The sequence below is a fragment of the Lissotriton vulgaris genome, chromosome 9 (assembly GCF_964263255.1).
Source record: "Lissotriton vulgaris chromosome 9, aLisVul1.2, whole genome shotgun sequence".
Lineage (NCBI taxonomy): Eukaryota > Metazoa > Chordata > Amphibia > Caudata > Salamandridae > Lissotriton > Lissotriton vulgaris.
In genome coordinates this window covers 764493636-764515164 of record NC_141697.1, presented here as the reverse complement: position 1 = coordinate 764515164, position 21529 = coordinate 764493636, and the positions used below count along the sequence as shown (strand labels likewise).

At 45.7% G+C, this 21529-nt stretch overlaps 1 protein-coding gene across 1 annotated transcript in view; it reads left to right on the top strand.

Annotated features, from left to right (window-relative positions):
* PACS1 (phosphofurin acidic cluster sorting protein 1) overlaps positions 1-21529 on the top strand; it is a 1518728-nt gene that overhangs the window by 697046 nt on the left and 800153 nt on the right. The gene's annotated exons all lie outside the window — the stretch shown is intronic.

Sequence of the window (21529 nt, the reverse complement as noted above, 5' to 3'; positions counted from 1 at the left end):
ATGGAAAAATCTGAAATAACTCAGTACGAAAAAAGTTGGCACTTTGAAAACAGGCTTCTTTCCGTTAACAATTCTTTAGTTAATCCTTTGGCACACAGACCATTAAACGTGCTAATACTACATTCATGCAGACTTACATTTTCCGATGAAATAATTGAAAAGTACATTACTGACTTGTGATCTGTTTTTAAGCAAAGGGAGAAACAATCATGAATAACAGTGGGCCAAGTCGATCAACTAAGTTCAATTAACACAAAATCAGCAACTTGTCAGACTTCTAGAGAACATCTAAGGTTTTTTATGTACGTCTGTCCTCTGTTGTTTATCAAATACACACGGCAAGATCTATTAAAAATACCACAGAAGTGACTTGAAATTTAAACGTACAAATAGGCACACACAAGTTTCTTGCCCACAGATTTCTCTTGTTTTCACCAAACCAGTTCTACACGATTCTCAGCGTGCGCTCTGACTCAGGCCGGCACATCTCCTCCCCTAATTATTCACTGCATGGCCTGCTACAGAGCGCACGCTGGGAGTAGCTTGTGGTAGGAAGGCTGGAGCCGTGTATATCCTTTTCCTCTCCTTGCCCCTTTCTCATTATGTCTGACTTGTTAAATGATTGTCCTATACTCATAGCATTATTCCCAACACTCGGGATTTTGTCGCTGTAAACAAGATCTCTTGAGGCCGGTTTAAAATGAGTTTGTCAGTGCAAAGAAACCACGCTGCTGGCAAACGTTCCCTTCACAAACGGACTTTGATGACTTCTGTGTAGAATGTTCAAAATAAATGTTGCACCTTTACACCTCCATCCCACTCGTCTTATTTCTCCTAAAAGCACTTAATTTAAAAAAAAAAGTGCAAATGTGTCTAACTTCACCTTTCTTAATTACTCGACTGACAACATAACTCCAGTATGCAAACAACCTATTGATCTATTGCAGCATAAGGATTCATTTATTAATCAGTGTTCTTCTGATACTGGCCATGACGTGTTAGTAACGTGAATACCATCAGTTGTAGTGATACTCGTGAAGATAAATATTTCAATGTTCCTATTATTTCAACATGCGCTGTTAATTTTAGCATATTTCCTAGCGGTTTCTGATCTTAGTGGGCTTTAAGTGTGTATTTCCACTGTCCTACATTATTGATAAGTGGTTAGAGGTCTACATTTGCAATGCCAATAGTCTCTCTCCCTTGCTCCCTCTCTCTCTATCTTACTCCCTCTAGCTCCACCACCACCACATCCACCACCGCATCCACCAACACCGCATCCACCACCGCATCCACCACCACCACATCCACCACCACATCCACCACCACATCCACCACCACATCCACCACCACATCCACCAACACTTTAACCACACCCACCACCACCACATCCACCACACCCACCACCACTACATCCACCACCCCATCCACCACCACCCCATCCACCACCACTGCATCCACCATCACCACCGCATCCACCACCACCACATCCACCACATCCACCACCACATCCACCATCACCTGCACATCCACCATGACATCCACCGCCACATCCACCACCACATCCACCACATCCACCGCATCCACCACCACCGCATCCACCACCACCGCATCCACCACCACCACATCCTCCACCACCACATCCACCACCACATCCACCATCACCACCACCTCCACATCCACCATGACATCCACCTCCACATCCACCACCACATCCACATACACCGCATCCACCACCACCACATCCACCACATCCACATCCACCACATCCACCACCACCACCACATCCACCACCACATCCAACACTTCCACCACCACCGCATCCACCACCACCGCATCCACCACCACATCCACACCCACCACCACATCCACCACATCCAACACCACTTCCACCACCACCGCATCCACCACCACTGCATCCACGACCACCACCACATCCACCACCGTATCCACCAACACCACATCCACCACCACCACCACATCCACCACCACCACCACATCCACAACCGCCACATCCACCACCACCACATCCACCACATCACCACCACATCCACCACATCCACCACCTCCACCACCACCAACACATCCACCACCACATCCACCCCCACATCCACCACCATCACCACCACATCCACCATCTCCACCACCACCATATCCCCCAGATCCACCACCACCACATCTATATGTGTGTGGCTCTGTGTGTTTGTAGGTGCAAATGCAATGTTCTTGGATTTTCGTCACAATAACATACACTGAACATAATCTTCACAAAAGTTATTTACAAACGTTTAAGCTATTGCCATTATAAATTACAATAACTTTTATTTAAGTATTAATTATTTACAAAATTAAAAGCCATTGTTATTTGTAATATCAATACATCTAAGTCATGTAAATACAACACACATTGCATTACAAATGCTATAGGTGTCACATTTGCAAAAGTTAAAACTATTGACATTGTAACTGACAAAGCTATTAATTTTGCTACTTTCAAAACCAACACATACATTAAAAAAGTGTCATTTACAATAACAATAGCTCAAACTTTCCTAATGCGAGACCTATTGCATTTCCAATGCTTGTTTAAGAAAATGTTAGTTTCTATTTTTGAATGTGTGTCAAAGGCTATTTTATGCTGATAGGTCTGCCACTTTGTCACAAGGATGTTGTCATCAGTGATGTCATTTGAGATGTCATCAGTGATGTCATGAGTGATGTCACTGACCATATCATGAGTGATGTAATATGTGACGTCATCGGCAGTGCATTGCACGCGCAAGTTATAGTGAGTCCAACTAACTATAACGTGGGAATTTCAAAGGTTTTGTGCGAGTAAAATTTCCACCTACCTATAACTGGTGTGAAACCTATGTTTTTTTCAGTGAATTATATATATATGTACATATGTGTATATGCATATATATGTGTATTTGCATATATATGTGTATATGCATATATATGTGTATATGCATATATATGTGTATATGCATATATATGTGTATATGCATATATGCGTATATGCATTTGTGTATATGCATATATATATATATATATATGTATATATGCATATATATATATATGTGTATATGCATATATATATATATATGTGTATATGCATATATATATGAGGGCGCTCTCAACGAGGGTGCTTTTTACGTTGGAATTTTAGCGGCTGTTCCCAGTCGCGAGAACGAACCGCCGCTGAAACGCGGACCTACAGCGTCAGCCAGGTTGTGAGGCGCTGAAATCAGGACGGACCACACTCGAAAGTGAGAGACTCAAGTAAAGTCAGCACACCCCAGCACTTGTGCTAACATCAACCCACTGGGGTTTTTTAAAGTACTTTTATTGGAAACCTCTGCACACCCCACAAGGGTTTTACTGTAAGGACTGCCATTACCAGAAGGCCTAGCGGCCGATGCCCATCGAAGCAAGAAGACACTCCCAACAGGGCTGAACCATTAATAAAAGCAGATGTCTTCCTTACATTGTGTGGCAGTGGTTTGTTTAAAAGGGCCAGTGAACAAGGGTGCAAGAACCCGAAACGCGTTTGGCCAAGGATTGGTGGTGTAAGCCGCATGCTGAGGCTGCTGTGGTCCCCATTTGAAGAGGCAATGTGGACCGTGAGGGCGTTCTCAACGAGGGTGCTTTTTACGTTGGAATTTTAGCGGCTGTTCCCAGTCGCGAGAACAAACCGCCGCTGAAACGCGGACCTACAGCTTCAGCCAGGTTGTGAGGCGCTGAAATCAGGACGGAACCCGCTCGAAAGTGAGAGACTGAAGTAAAGTCAGCACACCCCAGCACTTGTGCTAACATCAACCCACTGGGGTTTTTTAAAGTACTTTTTTCGGAAACCTCTGCACACCCCACAAGGGTTTTACTGTAAGGACTGCCATTACCAGAAGGCCTAGCGGCCGATGCCCATAGAAGCAAGAAGACACGCCCAACAGGGCTGAACCATTAATAAAAGCAGGCGTCTTCCTTACATTGTGTGGCAGTGGATTGTTTAAAGGGGCCAGTGAACAAGGGTGCAAGAACCTGAAACGCGTTTGGCCAAGGATTGGTGGTGTAAGCCGCATGCTGAGGCTGCTGTCGTCCCCATTTGAAGAAGCAATGTGGACTGTGAGGGCGTTCTCAACTAGGGTGCTTTTTACGTTGGAATTGTAGCGGCTTTTCCCAGTCGCGAGAACGAACTGCAGCTGAAACGTTGACCTACAGCGTCAGCCAGGTTGTGAGGCCCTGAAATCAGGACGGACCACACTCGAAAGTGAGAGACTGAAGTAAAGTCAGCACACCCCAGCACTTGTGCTAACATCAACCCACTGGGGTTTTTTAAAGTACTTTTATTGGAAACCTCTGCACACCCCACAAGGGTTTTACTGTAAGGACTGCCATTACCAGGAGGCCTAGCGGCCGATGCCCATCGAAGCAAGAAGACACGCCCAACAGGGCTGAACCATTAATAAAAGCAGGCGTCTTCCTTACATTGTGTGGCAGTGGTTTGTTTAAATGGGCCAGTGAACAAGGGTGCAAGAACCCGAAACGCGTTTGGCCAAGGATTGGTGGTGTAAGCCGCATGCTGAGGCAGGTGTCGTCCCCATTTGAAGAGGCAATGTGGACCGTGGGGTCGTTCTCAACGAGGGTGCTTTTTACGTTGGAATGCATATGTATATATGCGTGTATATGCATATATATATATATATATATATATATATATATATATGTCCTGAATTCTCCTTGCCCCCCACTCGACGGCAGAAGTCACAGCACAGCAGCAGGTAAGTTTTCAAAGTATTTCTTTATTCACACACCATGTGCAGGATGCAACGCATCAAAAAACGGACGGCCTATGCGTTTCGGCTACTCTAGCCTTCCACTGGACCATATATATATATATATATATATGTATATATGTGTATATGCATATATGTATATATGCGTATATGCATATATGTATGCGTATATGCATATATATATATGTATATACACAGGAGGGCAATTTCACGAAAGGGTTCAAAATCAGGTAGAGGGGTGCGCCAAGGGTGCATATTGGCCCCTATGTTGTTCACCCTATATATAAACTCTTTGGATAAAACTTTGGAAAAGGCATCCCTGGATATCCCGCGTGTAGGAGATACAAACATCCCCTTACTCCTATACGCGGATGATACCGTGCTAGTGGCTCGAACTCCTCTAGGGCTCCAGAGACTACTTAATTCCTTTGGGGATTATATGAAATCTTTGGATCTCGTGGTGAATAACAATAAATCGCACGTTATGTCCCTAGGACAGAAGAAAAGCAAAACTAGGGCTATTTACTGTAATGGGACAGTGATAACCAGTGTAAAAGTTTTCACCTATCTGGGGATCGTCTTTGACGAGAAAGGCACATGGGAGCCCCAACTTACCGTCAAAGTCAATGCTATCAAAAGATCTTCTGCTGCGACACTTGGTTTTGCAAAACGTTTAGGTTGGAAACCGAGTGCAGCAATTTTTGCAATATATAAAGGGAAATCTATATCTACGGTAAGGTATGGGGCAGGAATCTGGGGTTACAAACTGACCGCATCCAGATAGAAGAAAAATAAATTCCTTTGCGCCGTCCTTGCCCTCCCTCAGTCGACGCCTACCTATGCGGTTCACCTTGAATTAGGTATGGGCTATGTGTCTGACATAACAAGCATGGGCCCTATTGTGCTGTGGATTAAAACATGGTTGAACACTAAGCTTATCCTCAATCATAAAATACTGAGGGACTGTATGTCACTTGAGAAAGTAAAAGAAATAAAGTGGCTATCTTACATAAGAGTAACCGCTAAGAAGCTGGGGCGCCCAGAAATATTTTCAAACCCAGAGGGTCTTAGGAGGGCTGATATAAATTTGGTAAAGTCCAACTTCCTCGGGTTTAGAGAGCAGGAGTGGGAAGCTGAACAGTTGAGGAAACCAATGGTAAGGACCCACTACTTGTTAATCTCATGTTTATCAATTCAACCTTACCTTTGTATAGTGACCAAACCATTCCATCGATGGTTACTATCTAAATTTCGATTTAATCAGATGCACTTTATCCTGAGTGAAACTGCTGGGTGGTGTAGACCAGAGGCTGCGGCCCTGTGTAAATGTGATGGATTCTCTATCCAGGATACAATGCATTTTACCTTCTTTTGTGTTTTTTATAAAGAAAGTAGGAAAAAGTTTATTGTACCTTTGTTAAAGGGAAAAGGGTTCATACAGGCTAAACCAGCACTTTTGTTCTTACAGTTAATGGGTTCTCCATTCATCATGTTCAGCGTGTCAAATTTTTTTGTCGCTGCCTTTCGACAAAGGAAAGCTAGACTGACTGCTTGCAGGAATCTTCCTATCATTTCATGTAATTTTTAACAAACTGATGAAATTGCTTACAAGACTTCTTTTTAGCTTGTTTTAAATGTTTTTAATGATATGCTATGCATTATGTGGTTAAGATGTTGTGTAGTATACTTTTATGATTTTTATTAATCGAAATAAAGTGGTTTTGATTTGATTTGATATATATGTGTGTATATATATATATATATATATATGTATATGTGTATATGCATATATCTCCACACTTCTCCCCCTCAGGACAGAAAATGAGCCGCACATGTAACTCTTTATTTGCCGCTTTTAATTCTTTTTGGAACCGCATGAGGCGAATTCCTAATGCATTTCGTTCTCCCTAGAACTTCTTCAGAGGTAAGCCTGCACCAAAGCACGCCGCTTGCAGTCAGTCTTTTGCCCTTAGTTGAATGATTGTCTTTCCTCTAGTGGAATGCTTTTAAAATGCATTATGGGGCCTGTGGTTCAAACGGTCATGCCAAGTTTCATCCCTCCAGTGGGCGGTGCTAAAACATGCTATTCTTAGTATAATACTTTTGTTAATTATTGTTTTTATGGCACATAGTTACCCCGTGTTAGAGTCCACTTTCAAGACTCATCCGGGGTAACTATGTGCCATAAAAACAATAATTACCACAGGCCCCATAATGCATTTTAAAAGCATTCCACTAGAGGAAAGACAATCATTCAACTAAGGGCAAAAGACTGTGAATGCAAGCGGCGTGCTTTGGTGCCTGCTTACCTCTGAAGAAGTTCTAGGGAGAACGAAATGCATTAGGAATTCGCCTCAACAACATTCCGTCCTCCAAGGGTATTCTTCGGGGTCCTCTCTGAAGTGTCCTTCTTCTGCAAAACTGCAACTGTGACTTCTCAATTCACTTTGATTGAGCATGCGGCTATGTTCCCACTCTACACACAGCCTCCATGGGGTTCCAGGGTAATTACCTTGGGTGGTTCCTTGTATCCCTGGCTCCTTTGGATCTTCTGGTTCAACTCCTGTTCTCTTCACCCGTTCGCATTCTACTTTCTTAGTATATGGTTTGGTCTCCCCCTGGCGACCACTGTATTTTGTGCTACTTACCTTATTGCATTTAAAGTATTGTTGGTATTGTGTTGATATCTCCAGGTAGTAGATGTACAAATGTTTTAGTGAGTGTTGTGTGATAAATAGAAGTATTTTTATATAAACACTGTTGGAACTGGGATCACCAGTCCCCTAGGGTAGCATGGCACGAGCGGGTAGGCATCAGAAAGCATATGTGTTAAGCAACCATGTAGCACACGCAACCACTGAGTCAGAAACCTGGGCACGCAATTAGTGATACCACTCCAGTGAGTTTGTGTAAAAACTCAAGTTAACTTTATTCAGATAGATAATCAAGTAGATGGAGCAGGATCAGGGTAGAAGAAATTCATTATAACATTAGCTTTTCAATTTACCTCTACAAATACCTATGTTGCATTTCTCTGTAATAAATACTAGATGAATGAATCTTGCATATGCAATAAATATTAAATATTAGATAAATAAATATTTGAAGAGCACAGGCCTGACCTCAGCCTTGTTCTGAGCCAGCACCTGAAAGTAGTACATTAAGGAATTGTAACAGTAAGCATGTCAATAAATAACAGTAGGCTTTTCTAGTAAATTTAGTACTACGTGGAAGAAAACATTTCAGCAATCAGGAATATGCATTTCATGCAACAAGGATGGCATTCCCCTAAGTAAACACCTCCTTATGTAGACATCCCATTAGTTCTAACTAAACATGGCATTAGGCAGGAATGTAGAACACCTCCTAACAGAACAAGCCACATCACATTAGGTAAATATAAACAGTTCCTTATTTAGAACTTAACTTGCCATTGGGCCTTATTACATCAGAACATCCAGCCAAAGTGGAACATTCCATGGTCAATGAACGAACATCTCACCACCCTCCTTGACCAACAGGCCAGTAACCCTCAAGAGGCAAAACATTCCATTATAAATAAATGACCTCTTGTGTAGGTTAAACATTCTATGAGTTATTCCTAGTAGGAATAAACATTTTCCTAGATTGGGGCAATGCATTTCAGTAGGTAAGGGTAAACAGTTTCTTACTCAGGAATAAACATTTCAGGAGTCAACCCTAGGCAGTTCCTGTCCTTTTAAACTCAGGCTACATTTCAGTAGACATGAAATAACTAGGCAATTAATTAACAGTTGCCCTATGGTGGTATAAACGGTTCCTTAAGTGTAGGTCAAACATTCCCTTGTGTAGAACAGTTAGTTAACCAAGGTAAAACCTCTCCTTAATCAGGAGTAAACACTTCAGGGGAAGGGTAGCAGCCCTTCCCTAATCAGGAATCAACATTACCCTAGAACTCAAACATAGGCCTTTTGTATAGCAAGAACGGGTATCCTTTTAGGTAACCACCTCACTGGGTAAACATCCCATTAGAACTTGGATCCCAATTCACCATGTAGGGCCCACCCATTTCCTTTAGATAACAATAACCAGTTCCTTAACTAGGAATCCATCTCTCATTAGAGGATTACTCCTATTCCAGTACTCAACAGGCAAGGAGACCCATACATTTGTAGAAAATCTGTACTACATTGGATGCATGCACTTGGTCTGAGCACTTCACACATATTCTGGGGCTTCTAACATTGAATGGGGCCACTAGGACAGGTGAGCACTTCAGTTAGGTGGGATAACCCATGCACCCGGCTAGACTGGTCATTTCATTCAGTCAAAAACAACCCATGTATAAGGCTACAGTAACCGGCATTCAATTAGATATGTACAGGTTATTAGAACCCAGGCCCCATCTTAGTATGCCAGAACAGAACCTTCCTTTAGGCTAGCACAAGCATTCCCTAACATATGTAACCAACACCTTCGGTGGCAATGACCAACATTTCACTCTAACTGGTCTTTTGATTAATATCTCCTCCCTTAGTTAGGGGTTCACTTTTATAAATCCGGGCCCCCCAGTGGTCTAGCTCTGGTAAGGCCTCACCACACTCGAGGCTCTTGGGAGGGGGGCCAACGGGACCCAGACACAGCTTTCCCAGGGGAGGGGGATCTCGGGGCCTCTTCCGGCCTTCCGCCCGCCTCCCCTAGGGAGTTACCTTATTGTTCGGCCCTTCCGGGCCCTTGCGGAGGTTTCTGATGTCAGAGAGGCTTTGGCCCTCAAGCAGGCCTTGTGGCGGCCCAGCGCGATGCCGAAGGGCCTACTGCTGGCACCGGCGCTGGGACCGAGGCTGATCCTCGATGTGGGGCGAACCGGAGGGGGGTTCCAGAACTCCACACCCCCTCCGCGATGAGTGTTGGGCCCGGCAGGGCTTTCCTCAGTTGCTAACAGACGCGCCTCAAAGCAGCCGATCGCTGCTCGGCTCCGGCGGGGGCGCGGCCGATGACGCGGCTCGCGTCCCCCGTCATGTGACTCAGGCTGGGGAAGGCTTCAGGCCTGCGCGGCCTACCCGGACTCCGGCGCCCTGACAGGAAATCTTTTCAGGCCCAGGAACGGGGCCTCCGAGCATGACCCAGCCGGGTCGAAGACGCAGCAGCTTCCCACGGCAGCCGGCGCGGTGACACGAAGCCCCGGGGGGGGCGGCCCACGCGCACACGTGACAATCTGAAAGCTTCAACAGGCGCCACAGGTAGGCGCTTTACCGGCACAACAGCGCTCGGCAGAGCTAGCGCTAAGCAGCAATTTCACGGCGCTTGGCTGGTCAGACAGCAGAGCGCCCTCAGCTGGGGCAGATACTGTGCTGCTCTCAGGGGTGCCAGTTTACAGGTACACAGCACCTCAGACATCAGATGTCCGCGCCCTTCAACCACTTCACAGCACTCCGATGGGGGCCCAGCAGGGGAGCTCACAAAGTTCTCTTGCTAGTAGCTCTTCCGGGCTTAACAGATCTTCAATTTGTCAGCACTGGGCAGGGTTAGCATCCGGGTCATATGCAGAGCGCTTCCCCAGGCAGAGGTCATACAGCGCTTCCTCCACCCAGTTCTCAGCGCTGATGAAGGGGCAGGTTATAGCGCTTCTCAAGCCACAGTTTTTCAACTTCTCAGCGCTTCACCTAGGGCAGCCCTGTTGAGCAGTCTCTTCACTAGCGCTTCCCCAGTGGGTTTAAAGTAAAGACAATTCACACAGGACCAGCCATCTAACAGTGGCAAGTTGGCAAAGGAAACACAGGTGTCCTCAAGGAGCGCAGGGGAGGATCTCAGCGCAAATACCTGGTTTAGTCCTTATTAGTCCTGTGAGGAGAAAAGTTTCTTCTTGGCGCTTCAAGTTTCTGGCGCCCTTATAAATAGCGGCTTAGTTTCTTGATGGCGTGATGTTTCTTGCGCCCTTGTAAATAGCTTGGTTTCTTGTTCCTTGTTTTCTTATTCCTTGAAGGGGGTTAAGTTGGTGGCTGGTGTTCCAAGTTCTTCTCAGCCAATCCCTTCAAGGGGTCCCTGGGGGTTCCCTGCCGCGGGGCTAGGTCAGTGGGGGGGGAACAGGATACCTCAACACTTGCAAAGCAGCACACTAGGCCCTGTCATTCCAGCATCATAAGACCCTGCCCTGACCCCCACTGCCTATCCTCCTGCGTAGGTACTTCCCCAGGTCTTCTCCCCTTCTTCCCCCCAGGAAAGTTCCCTCCCTTTCCTTTTATAGTGCCAGTTGACAGTTGATAGTGTCAGTTGGTGTCAGTTGGTGTCACCTCACCTCTTCCAGAAGGTTCCAGAGGCTTCCGGAGGTTCCACCATTCTACCTGTGGACAGGCTGGCAGGCTAAGATGGATACATTGCCTGAGGGTTCCAGCCTGCCCCTGGCTACTAGAATGCGCCCTCTAAACCACGCTGCTGCAGCAGTGGTCTGTGGCGGCCATGTTAGGGGTAGAAGGCACCTGCCTTTTAACACTAGTTTTACACTACACAGGCCCTTCAGCACTACACAAGACCTACACACTGTTGTTTCAAGGGGGGCATTCTAAATTAACAGGGGATAAAAAGCGAAAAATTTCTGGGGAAAGGGCCAAGTCTCACACATCTCCCCCCCAGCCAAAAGCCAGGGTAGACTGGTCATTACCTTGACGGGCTTCCCTGCTTGGGGCGGAAAAAGGTGGACGCAGGCCCAATACCACCATGACATCCTCGCTAACCCAACCACCCCACTGGTGTTCCTAGTGGGATGCGGCCAGGACAGACCTCCAATCCAGAGGTCTCTGGCCCTTACTCTCTCTCAGAGTGGGGGGCAGTCGCCCCAGGCCCGTGGTACCTCTTTCCACTCTCCTCCTCAACCTAGGGTCTAAACCCTTAAGTTGAATTGGTGACAGGGGCGAGACTTACCTCTCCCTGCACCCCCTCCCAGGGTTCCGCACCCTCCCTCCTAGATGACACATCGGGACAGCCTAGTCTCCCAACCTGGTGTCCTCTTAAAGCACACGCCAGGCCCAGTGACCACAGCTGGGGCACCTCGGGACACCCCTGGGAGTCACAACCGGAGGAACTCTGAATACAGAGATTCCTCCCGCCAGGTCAGGCAACCCCTGAACCTGGCCACCCAACCCAGGATCTTAACCCCATGGCTGGACCGGTGCCAGAGGAGAGTCTTCCCTCCTTCTGCACCCCCCTTCCAGGGTTCCGCACCCTCCTCCCTGGATAGGTACCCCTAGAAGTCACAACCGGAGGAACTCTGAATACAGAGATTCCTCCCGCCAGGTCAGGCAACCCCTGAACCTAGCCACCCAACCCAGGATCTTAACCCCATGGCTGGACCGGTGCCAGAGGAGAGTCTTTCCTCCCTCTGCACCCCCTTCCAGGGTTCCGCACCCTCCTCCCCGGATAGGTACCCCTGGGAGTCACACCGGTAGGGTCCATAGTTACTGGTACCCCACCCTCCAGGTCAGGCAATTCCTGATCCTGAAACCCCAGTCCAGGTCCTTCCCCCTGTGACTGGTCCAAACCCCGAACCTCGGGTACGCTGCCACCATTGGAAGTACCTGGCACACATGATTTCAAGGCCTTCAGCTCTAACTCTTCTAGCTGAAGCCTGTGCACCAGCTTCCTCTCATCCATCATTGCAAGGCTCTCACTCTCCCTCTCATGCTCTAACCTCTCTGACAACACACACCCCCTTCCAAGGTTCTCTGGTGTGCCCGCCTCCCTGGGTGTGACCTGCCCCTCCTGTCCCCCATCCCCTCTCCCCTCTGGGTGGGCTCCTACCCATGCCCTCAAAGCAGTACGGAGTTCCTTCTTCCCGGTTCTCCGCCCAACAGGCACCCCCATCCCCTGACAAAACTCCATTATGCCAGGTGGGGACTCAGATGAATCTAGGAAAAGATACCAGGACGTGGGTGACAGGATTAGGTCTAACAGATCTTGATACACTCTACAGGCTAGACAATGGAGGGGTCAATTACTTTGGCTTACACACAATAATTGTGCAGCCCAATTGCTGTGCACCCTGTCCCAATGGAGGGTGCTGCATGGTCACAAGTCCTGGATCCCACCGCTCGACACCAATATGTTGGAACTGGGATCACCAGTCCCCTAGGGTAGCATGGCACGAGCGGGTAGGCATCAGAAAGCATATGTGTTAAGCAACCATGTAGCACACGCAACCACTGAGTCAGAAACCTGGGCACGCAATTAGTGATACCACTCCAGTGAGTTTGTGTAAAAACTCAAGTTAACTTTATTCAGATAGATAATCAAGTAGATGGAGCAGGATCAGGGTAGAAGAAATTCATTATAACATTAGCTTTTCAATTTACCTCTACAAATACCTATGTTGCATTTCTCTGTAATAAATACTAGATGAATGAATCTTGCATATGCAATAAATATTAAATATTAGATAAATAAATATTTGAAGAGCACAGGCCTGACCTCAGCCTTGTTCTGAGCCAGCACCTGAAAGTAGTACATTAAGGAATTGTAACAGTAAGCATGTCAATAAATAACAGTAGGCTTTTCTAGTAAATTTAGTACTACGTGGAAGAAAACATTTCAGCAATCAGGAATATGCATTTCATGCAACAAGGATGGCATTCCCCTAAGTAAACACCTCCTTATGTAGACATCCCATTAGTTCTAACTAAACATGGCATTAGGCAGGAATGTAGAACACCTCCTAACAGAACAAGCCACATCACATTAGGTAAATATAAACAGTTCCTTATTTAGAACTTAACTTGCCATTGGGCCTTATTACATCAGAACATCCAGCCAAAGTGGAACATTCCATGGTCAATGAACGAACATCTCACCACCCTCCCTGACCAACAGGCCAGTAACCCTCAAGAGGCAAAACATTCCATTATAAATAAATGACCTCTTGTGTAGGTTAAACATTCTATGAGTTATTCCTAGTAGGAATAAACATTTTCCTAGATTGGGGCAATGCATTTCAGTAGGTAAGGGTAAACCGTTTCTTACTCAGGAATAAACATTTCAGGAGTCAACCCTAGGCAGTTCCTGTCCTTTTAAACTCGGGCTACATTTCAGTAGACATGAAATAACTAGGCAATTAATTAACAGTTGCCCTATGGTGGTATAAACGGTTCCTTAAGTGTAGGTCAAACATTCCCTTGTGTAGAACAGTTAGTTAACCAAGGTAAAACCTCTCCTTAATCAGGAGTAAACACTTCAGGGGAAGGGTAGCAGCCCTTCCCTAATCAGGAATCAACATTACCCTAGAACTCAAACATAGGCCTTTTTTATAGCAAGAACTCACAGCACTCCGATGGGGGCCCAGCAGGGGAGCTCACAAAGTTCTCTTGCTAGTAGCTCTTCCGGGCTTAACAGATCTTCAATTTGTCAGCACTGGGCAGGGTTAGCATCAGGGTCATATGCAGAGCGCTTCCCCAGGCAGAGGTCATACAGCGCTTCCTCCACCCAGTTCTCAGCGCTGATGAAGGGGCAGGTTATAGCGCTTCTCAAGCCACAGTTTTTCAACTTCTCAGCGCTTCACCTAGGGCAGCCCTGTTGAGCAGTCTCTTCACTAGCGCTTCCCCAGTGGGTTTAAAGTAAAGACAATTCACACAGGACCAGCCATCTAACAGTGGCAAGTTGGCAAAGGAAACACAGGTGTCCTCAAGGAGCGCAGGGGAGGATCTCAGCGCAAATACCTGGTTTAGTCCTTATTAGTCCTGTGAGGAGAAAAGTTTCTTCTTGGCGCTTCAAGTTTCTGGCGCCCTTATAAATAGCGGCTTAGTTTCTTGATGGCGTGATGTTTCTTGCGCCCTTGTAAATAGCTTGGTTTCTTGTTCCTTATTTTCTTATTCCTTGAAGGGGGTTAAGTTGGTGGCTGGTGTTCCAAGTTCTTCTCAGCCAATCCCTTCAAGGGGTCCCTGGGGGTTCCCTGCCGCGGGGCTAGGTCAGTGGGGGGGGAACAGGATACCTCAACACTTGCAAAGCAGCACACTAGGCCCTGTCATTCCAGCATCATAAGACCCTGCCCTGACCCCCACTGCCTATCCTCCTGCGTAGGTACTTCCCCAGGTCTTCTCCCCTTCTTCCCCCCAGGAAAGTTCCCTCCCTTTCCTTTTATAGTGCCAGTTGACAGTTGATAGTGTCAGTTGGTGTCAGTTGGTGTCACCTCACCTCTTCCAGAAGGTTCCAGAGGCTTCCGGAGGTTCCACCATTCTACCTGTGGACAGGCTGGCAGGCTAAGATGGATACATTGCCTGAGGGTTCCAGCCTGCCCCTGGCTACTAGAATGCGCCCTCTAAACCACGCTGCTGCAGCAGTGGTCTGTGGCGGCCATGTTAGGGGTAGAAGGCACCTGCCTTTTAACACTAGTTTTACACTACACAGGCCCTTCAGCACTACACAAGACCTACACACTGTTGTTTCAAGGGGGGCATTCTAAATTAACAGGGGATAAAAAGCGAAAAATTTCTGGGGAAAGGGCCAAGTCTCACAAACACTGTCATTGTTTTTCCTTTAACTTACACCTTAGGATTAAACTGGTAAAACAAACTGCTTAACACTCATTCAAGATAAGCCTGAAGGTTGTTCTCCACCACTACCACTTAGAGAGCTTTCTATTGTTATCAAAGACCACTAAACCCACCATGGGGGTTGGCTGGATTAGTGCAAGGTGCATCACTTACATTAGTGTGCACCAATATACTAAGCAGCCCTCCTACATTTACTCCAATCACTTTGAGGACCTTTAGGACAGGCATGTATCTCATCCTCAGAATCACCACAATCTAGGCACAATACATTTTCCGTCAGGTAGGCATTTATCTTTTTAGATTTGCATCGGTTTCTTTAGGGATGAAAACTCTACGTGACTTTCTGGTCTATGATTAAGTGAACATTTGGTGAAATGGAGAAACCCCACTTAAGACATTTTTTCTTTGTCTTTCCTGTAGGTTGCATTCAGTTATCATTCTTGATAAAGCTAATTCTGAAATTTAAATTGCTAACCAATTTGTTCTTAATCTCTTCCTTTAATCCACGACAAAATAATGTAATTGTCCTCTGAACCTAAGAAATCTCTGCCTCTAGTTGGTGGAAATGAGTCTAATTGGTAGCTACATCCAGGGCATCTTCCTAGGTCTCACAAAATAGTGCACATTCTTTTAAAAGTTAGTAAAAAGACTGTAATACTGTCTAGGCAGATTTCACGTTGTAACTAAAATGGTGATCTAAGCAAAGGCAGATCCAGTAAAACAGATTAGATAACCCCACATTTGTTCAGTTGGCTAAACCCTGCAGGAGACAGCAAAATAGATCCTCAGGAAATCTAAAAATTCCCTCAATTTTATAGGATCCTCCCAAAAATGTGGGGCGCCAATGGGCAGTACTGGGATATTAGTAGGCATTAAAGCTATCTCCAATGCAAATTAATGGACCTACACACTTTAGTAGATTTTAATCCAGTTCAATTCCTTGACAAAGAACTCCATCCAGCTTCAAAGCATAGTCCCTAGGCATGAATCTACTGGACTAACACTTCTAAAGTAACCATTCTCAGAATTACTGTGGCACATATTCTGTCTCCAGTAAGAGCTTTACCCTAGAATACCACACATCTTTCTTCCACACAACACAACAACAAAGCATGAAGAGGCAAACACAAACAAAACAATAGGATACTTCAACCATATGACACAATTCTATTCAAATACAAATTAGCTGATACTTAAAGTTTTGTATTAAAACATAGAAAATGATAAGTTACTTCTTTACTACAGAAATCCTACTTAGATGCCAAATACGAGCATCCTCAAGTTTAACAGCTCCTTTAAACAATGACCTTGTGAGTTTTCCCACATGTAGACAAAAAATGTCTCCTTCCTTCTGGAAGATTCACACACACACACACCTCATCTTCAGCTCGCACACTAGAATTTCCCACCACATTAGTGGCATCATAAGTGGCTTTCCTGAAAATTTGTTTAGATAGTTCTCTCTCTCTCTCTCTCTCTCTCTCGCTCTCTCTCTCTCTCTCTCAGTGGATACATCGTGTGGTGCATGGTTTCCTCTTTTCGAATAATTCACAATTCGTAACCCCAGTTGTCGAGTGTGGTGTGTACTTAAAGGTCTCAGTGCACTCTATTGAATCTCTTAAGAAAGCCATTTGTTTGGGGGTGGTTTAGGTAACACTGTTTAAGAGTAATGCCTCTACCTTTCAAAACACTTTCCATTTCATAAGGTGCCAACTGGATTCCATTGTCAATAAGAATGGGATTGCTTTCCCTTCCAAAAATCTATTTAAAATAATTGAAAAAAGAGGAGGTTGCTACCTCCTTTACTACTGTTATCTCTGGCCAACAGAAGGCCATGTCCATAAGTACCAAAATGTAGACATTAGCTGTTCCCTGTATAGGCCCCAAATGTAATAAAATCAAACTCTTTTCAAGTACTGGTTGATACATTCCTACATATCACTGGTGGTACTCCAGTCTTCCATATTTTATCACTTTGATTGCATCTATGCAATCTTTCCCTGACCCTCCTGCTTGTAGGGCCTTGCCTGGCCACCAATAACTTAACCTCAATCCTTCTTTGGTTTTACAAATACCTTAGTGACTCAAATAAGCAAATTCAGTAAACTGTGCTCTCAACACAGTAGGAGAGATCAGTCTGCTACCATGCAATATCAAGTCCTCTTGGATTTAGAGTTCATCTTTCACCTTTTCATACATTACCAGATCATCAAAATTCTCACTTTTTTCGTTTCCAGCCCAACCACCAGAGACCAAATCACAAACTTCCTTCAACAGTATATCTTTAGACAATTCATCGAAACATTCTTGAGATGCACCCCTTGGTGACAAGACTTACTTTAACTATATCATCTGACTACCATTTATGAGTAAAAGGATCTTTTTCCTGATATTCACCAATCAACTTGGAAAGACAATCTGCTGCCTTATTCAGGACACGAGGTAGGTATTTAACTGTAAACTGAAAATCCTGTAGTGTTACAATCCACTTACAAATCCTAGATGAAATTAAGTCTGTTCATTCCAAAAATGTCTTGGAGTGGTTTATGGTTACGTTACATTGCAAAATTATCTCCTCGTAAGAATGTCTCACATTTTGATTGCCCAGAACACTGCTAGAGATGGTGGAGTATTTAAGTTCAGCTCCATTTAACTCCCTAGAGGCAAATGCAGTCATGGGAGGTTACTGACACTCCCGTCACACTCCCGTCACAATTTCCTCTCCTAATGCATGATCCCGCATTGCTAAGGGATTTATATGGTAATGATGATTGCCCACTTGCTACTGTACGAATATAATGACTCATGTACAATTAATGTGGATGGGATAATTTATCTCATAACCCGAACAATCTCTGTATTGTATTTTTTCCCAGCCCTGATGAAGTCGTGGGTTCCATCCCTATCGACGAAACACGTGTTGGCTGGACTGGAGGAAAACCTCTAAAAATTAAATGAAGTTTAATCTCTCTCGAACTTGTATTACATTTGTGAATTTGAAATATTGTCGAAAATTTCCCATTGATAATTCTTGTTGGTGTGACAGGCTTTGTGCATTTATAAACCTATGCAATAGCTCACCCCACCAATCTGGGCAGGTTTTTAGGTCTCGCTCTCGAGACCTTTTGTCGTGGAGTTGCCTCTCAAGGGAGACAGACCGGGGCATGCGCGGCGATTCTGGTGTGTGGACGCGCACGTCCAGCTCGGCGCCGTGCACATCTCTTGCTCCACATTCACAGCGGCAGCCTCTCACAATCACGCGCGCACACACAACCACACTCACGGAAGCACACACCCACGCGCGCGCACACACAAACACACACGCAGGCGCACACACACACACACACACCCCCCTCCTCTCTCTCTTACCTCACCGGGCTCTTGTTAGGTCTCGCACATTGGCGACGCAGTCGCCAGCGAAGAGAAATCTTAACAGAGTAAACTTTTTGTGGATGTCACTTTAAAGAAGAATAAAACACCTTTTACAAAAAAACAGATGCTATAGTTTGGCTATTATCATGGTTTCCTACAAAAAAAGTCTAGGCTTAAGCAAGAAGTTCTCCTAACATCAAGAACAGGGGCTCAGCACAGGGAAGTAGCACAAGAGTTAAACGTTATCGCTCCAGAACATGGACAATACTGTAAGCGGATGGTTTAAACTGTTCCATAACTACACCCCAGGAACCAGAGGTCATTTATAGCAAGAATCAGGAACAGAATAAATGGGGATTTTAAAATGGGGAACGGTGAAAAGCTATTTCCCCTTATACTCTGAAGCAATGGAGGTTTTGAGCATAAAAAAGCAAAAATAAAGTAATTTTTGGCTTACAAACTTTGTTTTTCTCCTGGCTAAATCACGACTGTTGAAATATATGAAATAACACTCTTATGTCCGTCTCAGTGTCTGACATGAAAGAGGCGTCAACCCTGGTGCCTTCTTAATTCATAAAACTCACGCCAGTGTACACAGCACTGTCAACACGACATTAAAACAAAAAACACCAATACATGTCCATTGTACCATGCTGTTATTCTTTTCCAGTGCTGCTTTGAAGGAGACTGCAAATCCCCTTCCCCCAAGATAATAGGAGATTGGTCCCCGTAAGGGTTGCAAGGAGTTCCTAACGGGAATTTATCAAAGACGAATCACATCGTAGTGACAGGAAACACCTTCTTTCTCCACAAAGGAAACGCTTAGGAGCAGCAACATCAGTGGAACAACGCACTGACGGCGCCTGTGAGAACAGTGTTCTTCTAGTCCACACGTGACACGTCAAACCTTAGTTGGCGCCTGACTGCAGAAGCGCGCACGCGTTCCCGCGAGGCGGCAGCAACCAACCAATGGGAGACGCAGCTATGAGCGTGGCGGGGCGAGCTGACGGTTATCTGTCCTTCAGCGAGTCGTCCCACTAAGTTTTCCTCCGGCGCCTGTGAAGGAGTGTCTTCAACTGGCTGCCTGGAAAGTGCCTGCTCTACGCTCCTCCTCAGGTGATCATTCTCGAATCTACCCATCAGCTTTCAGGTGTAAGCCTAGCAGTTGTCATGTTCAGCTGGAGGGGGCAGCTACAGAGTTAAGTGCAGCTACTGTGAAACCATGAGCATTCATGACCAAAGCGCAACTAACTGCCAGTGTTCTGGCTTATTGAGCTGAGTTGGTTCCTGGCCTGTAGTGTTACGTCCTTTAAAGGTTTTGGGAAACTAGCAAAAGATGGTTGTTACCTCTCTTCGAAACCTGAAAAGTAAATATGCGCCACATTCACTTAGAAATATTTTAGGGCTGTCTTAATCGTTCTACATTAAAAGAGAGGCAAATATGCTATGTTAAGTATAGGGAATGCTAATAGGCCTGACTTTGGTTGTAGACCTATTGGCTTGTTCAATGCTTGTTTTCGTTGCTCTATTCTTAGATGGCTGACCATTAGGTTTTCCACCTTGCCAGTTTTTTACCGTCGAGGCAAGTTATTTTATATTCCAGCGGGTAGACAAATGTGGAAAATCACAATGTACACGTGCAGAATGCCATCATTCACAGTGAGGGGAGTCAATACCTGATGTGGGCATACACATTGCGCTATGCTCTATGATGCGGTGGACAGAATCAAAATGTAGATGACTGCAACAAACCAATGGATGGAGAGAATGACCAAAAGCCTTCTATGTATGATGTATATGTTCTATGTATATTTTCAAAAGAGTGTGGCTAAGACCAAGCAAAGGATTTACATTAAGTGTTCCTCATCCTTTAAAAAGAGATGGATGAGCCAACAAATTAACTGGGACAGCTGAGTAAAGGGTGGTCTCTGGCTCTCATAGCTTGTGCAGGAGCTGAGTCCTGAAAATAGCTGGCATGTAAATCATGCAACAAATATCATATGGTAAAGTACGGTAAATGTCTTCAAATTAAAACATTTCAAAAAAGTATTTCTTTAACACATGGCAGCGTTTCACCTTAGTACTGCTGATTATTTGCTAAGTATATATTAAAAGTGCCTATTTTTAGGGCTCGTCTAGCGTTGCAGCGCGAAGCGCTGCCGCTAGCGAGCCTTATTAGGTCTCGCTCTCTAGATCTATTGTCGTCGAGATGCCTCTCAAGGGAGACAGACCGGTGCACGAGCCGCTCAGGGTCTGTGCACGCGCTTACGCAGGCTGGCCGAAGGCACGCACAGACACAGAGACAAACGCGCAAACAGACGCACACACACACACACACACACACATCGCCCCCCACGCGCACACACACCCCCCCTTACCCGCTGCCGTCTGTGCATGGAATGACCCACATCTTCCTCTCCTGCCTCGATATCTTGCTCTACCTTCTTTGCCGGCAGGAGTCCCAGGGCCGGTCCTCAGCATGGGCGGTATGGGCAGCTGCTCAGGGGCCCGCCGCAGGCCCCGCAGGGTAGAACGCAGATCAGTGGGCCCGGCCCGACATGAAATGTGGAAAAGGCTGCAAGTTAGTGGAACTAGTGGAACTAGTGCACCGTCACAGTGCACGCACCTAACTTAGTGGTGGTGGTGCCGTGCGCGGTGCGCGGGCGGCAGGCGTTTAATGATGTGGATCCCAGGACCGTCAATCTGGTCGCTCTACCAATGACGGCCCTGGACACCTTTTTGGCCAGCCCCCACTCAGCAGTGACGCAGCACGTGCCCCCTGACCTACAGTCTCTACTCTCTTCGGCCAGGAGCAGGGTGGAGTCGGTTCGGGTGCATTGGTGTAAC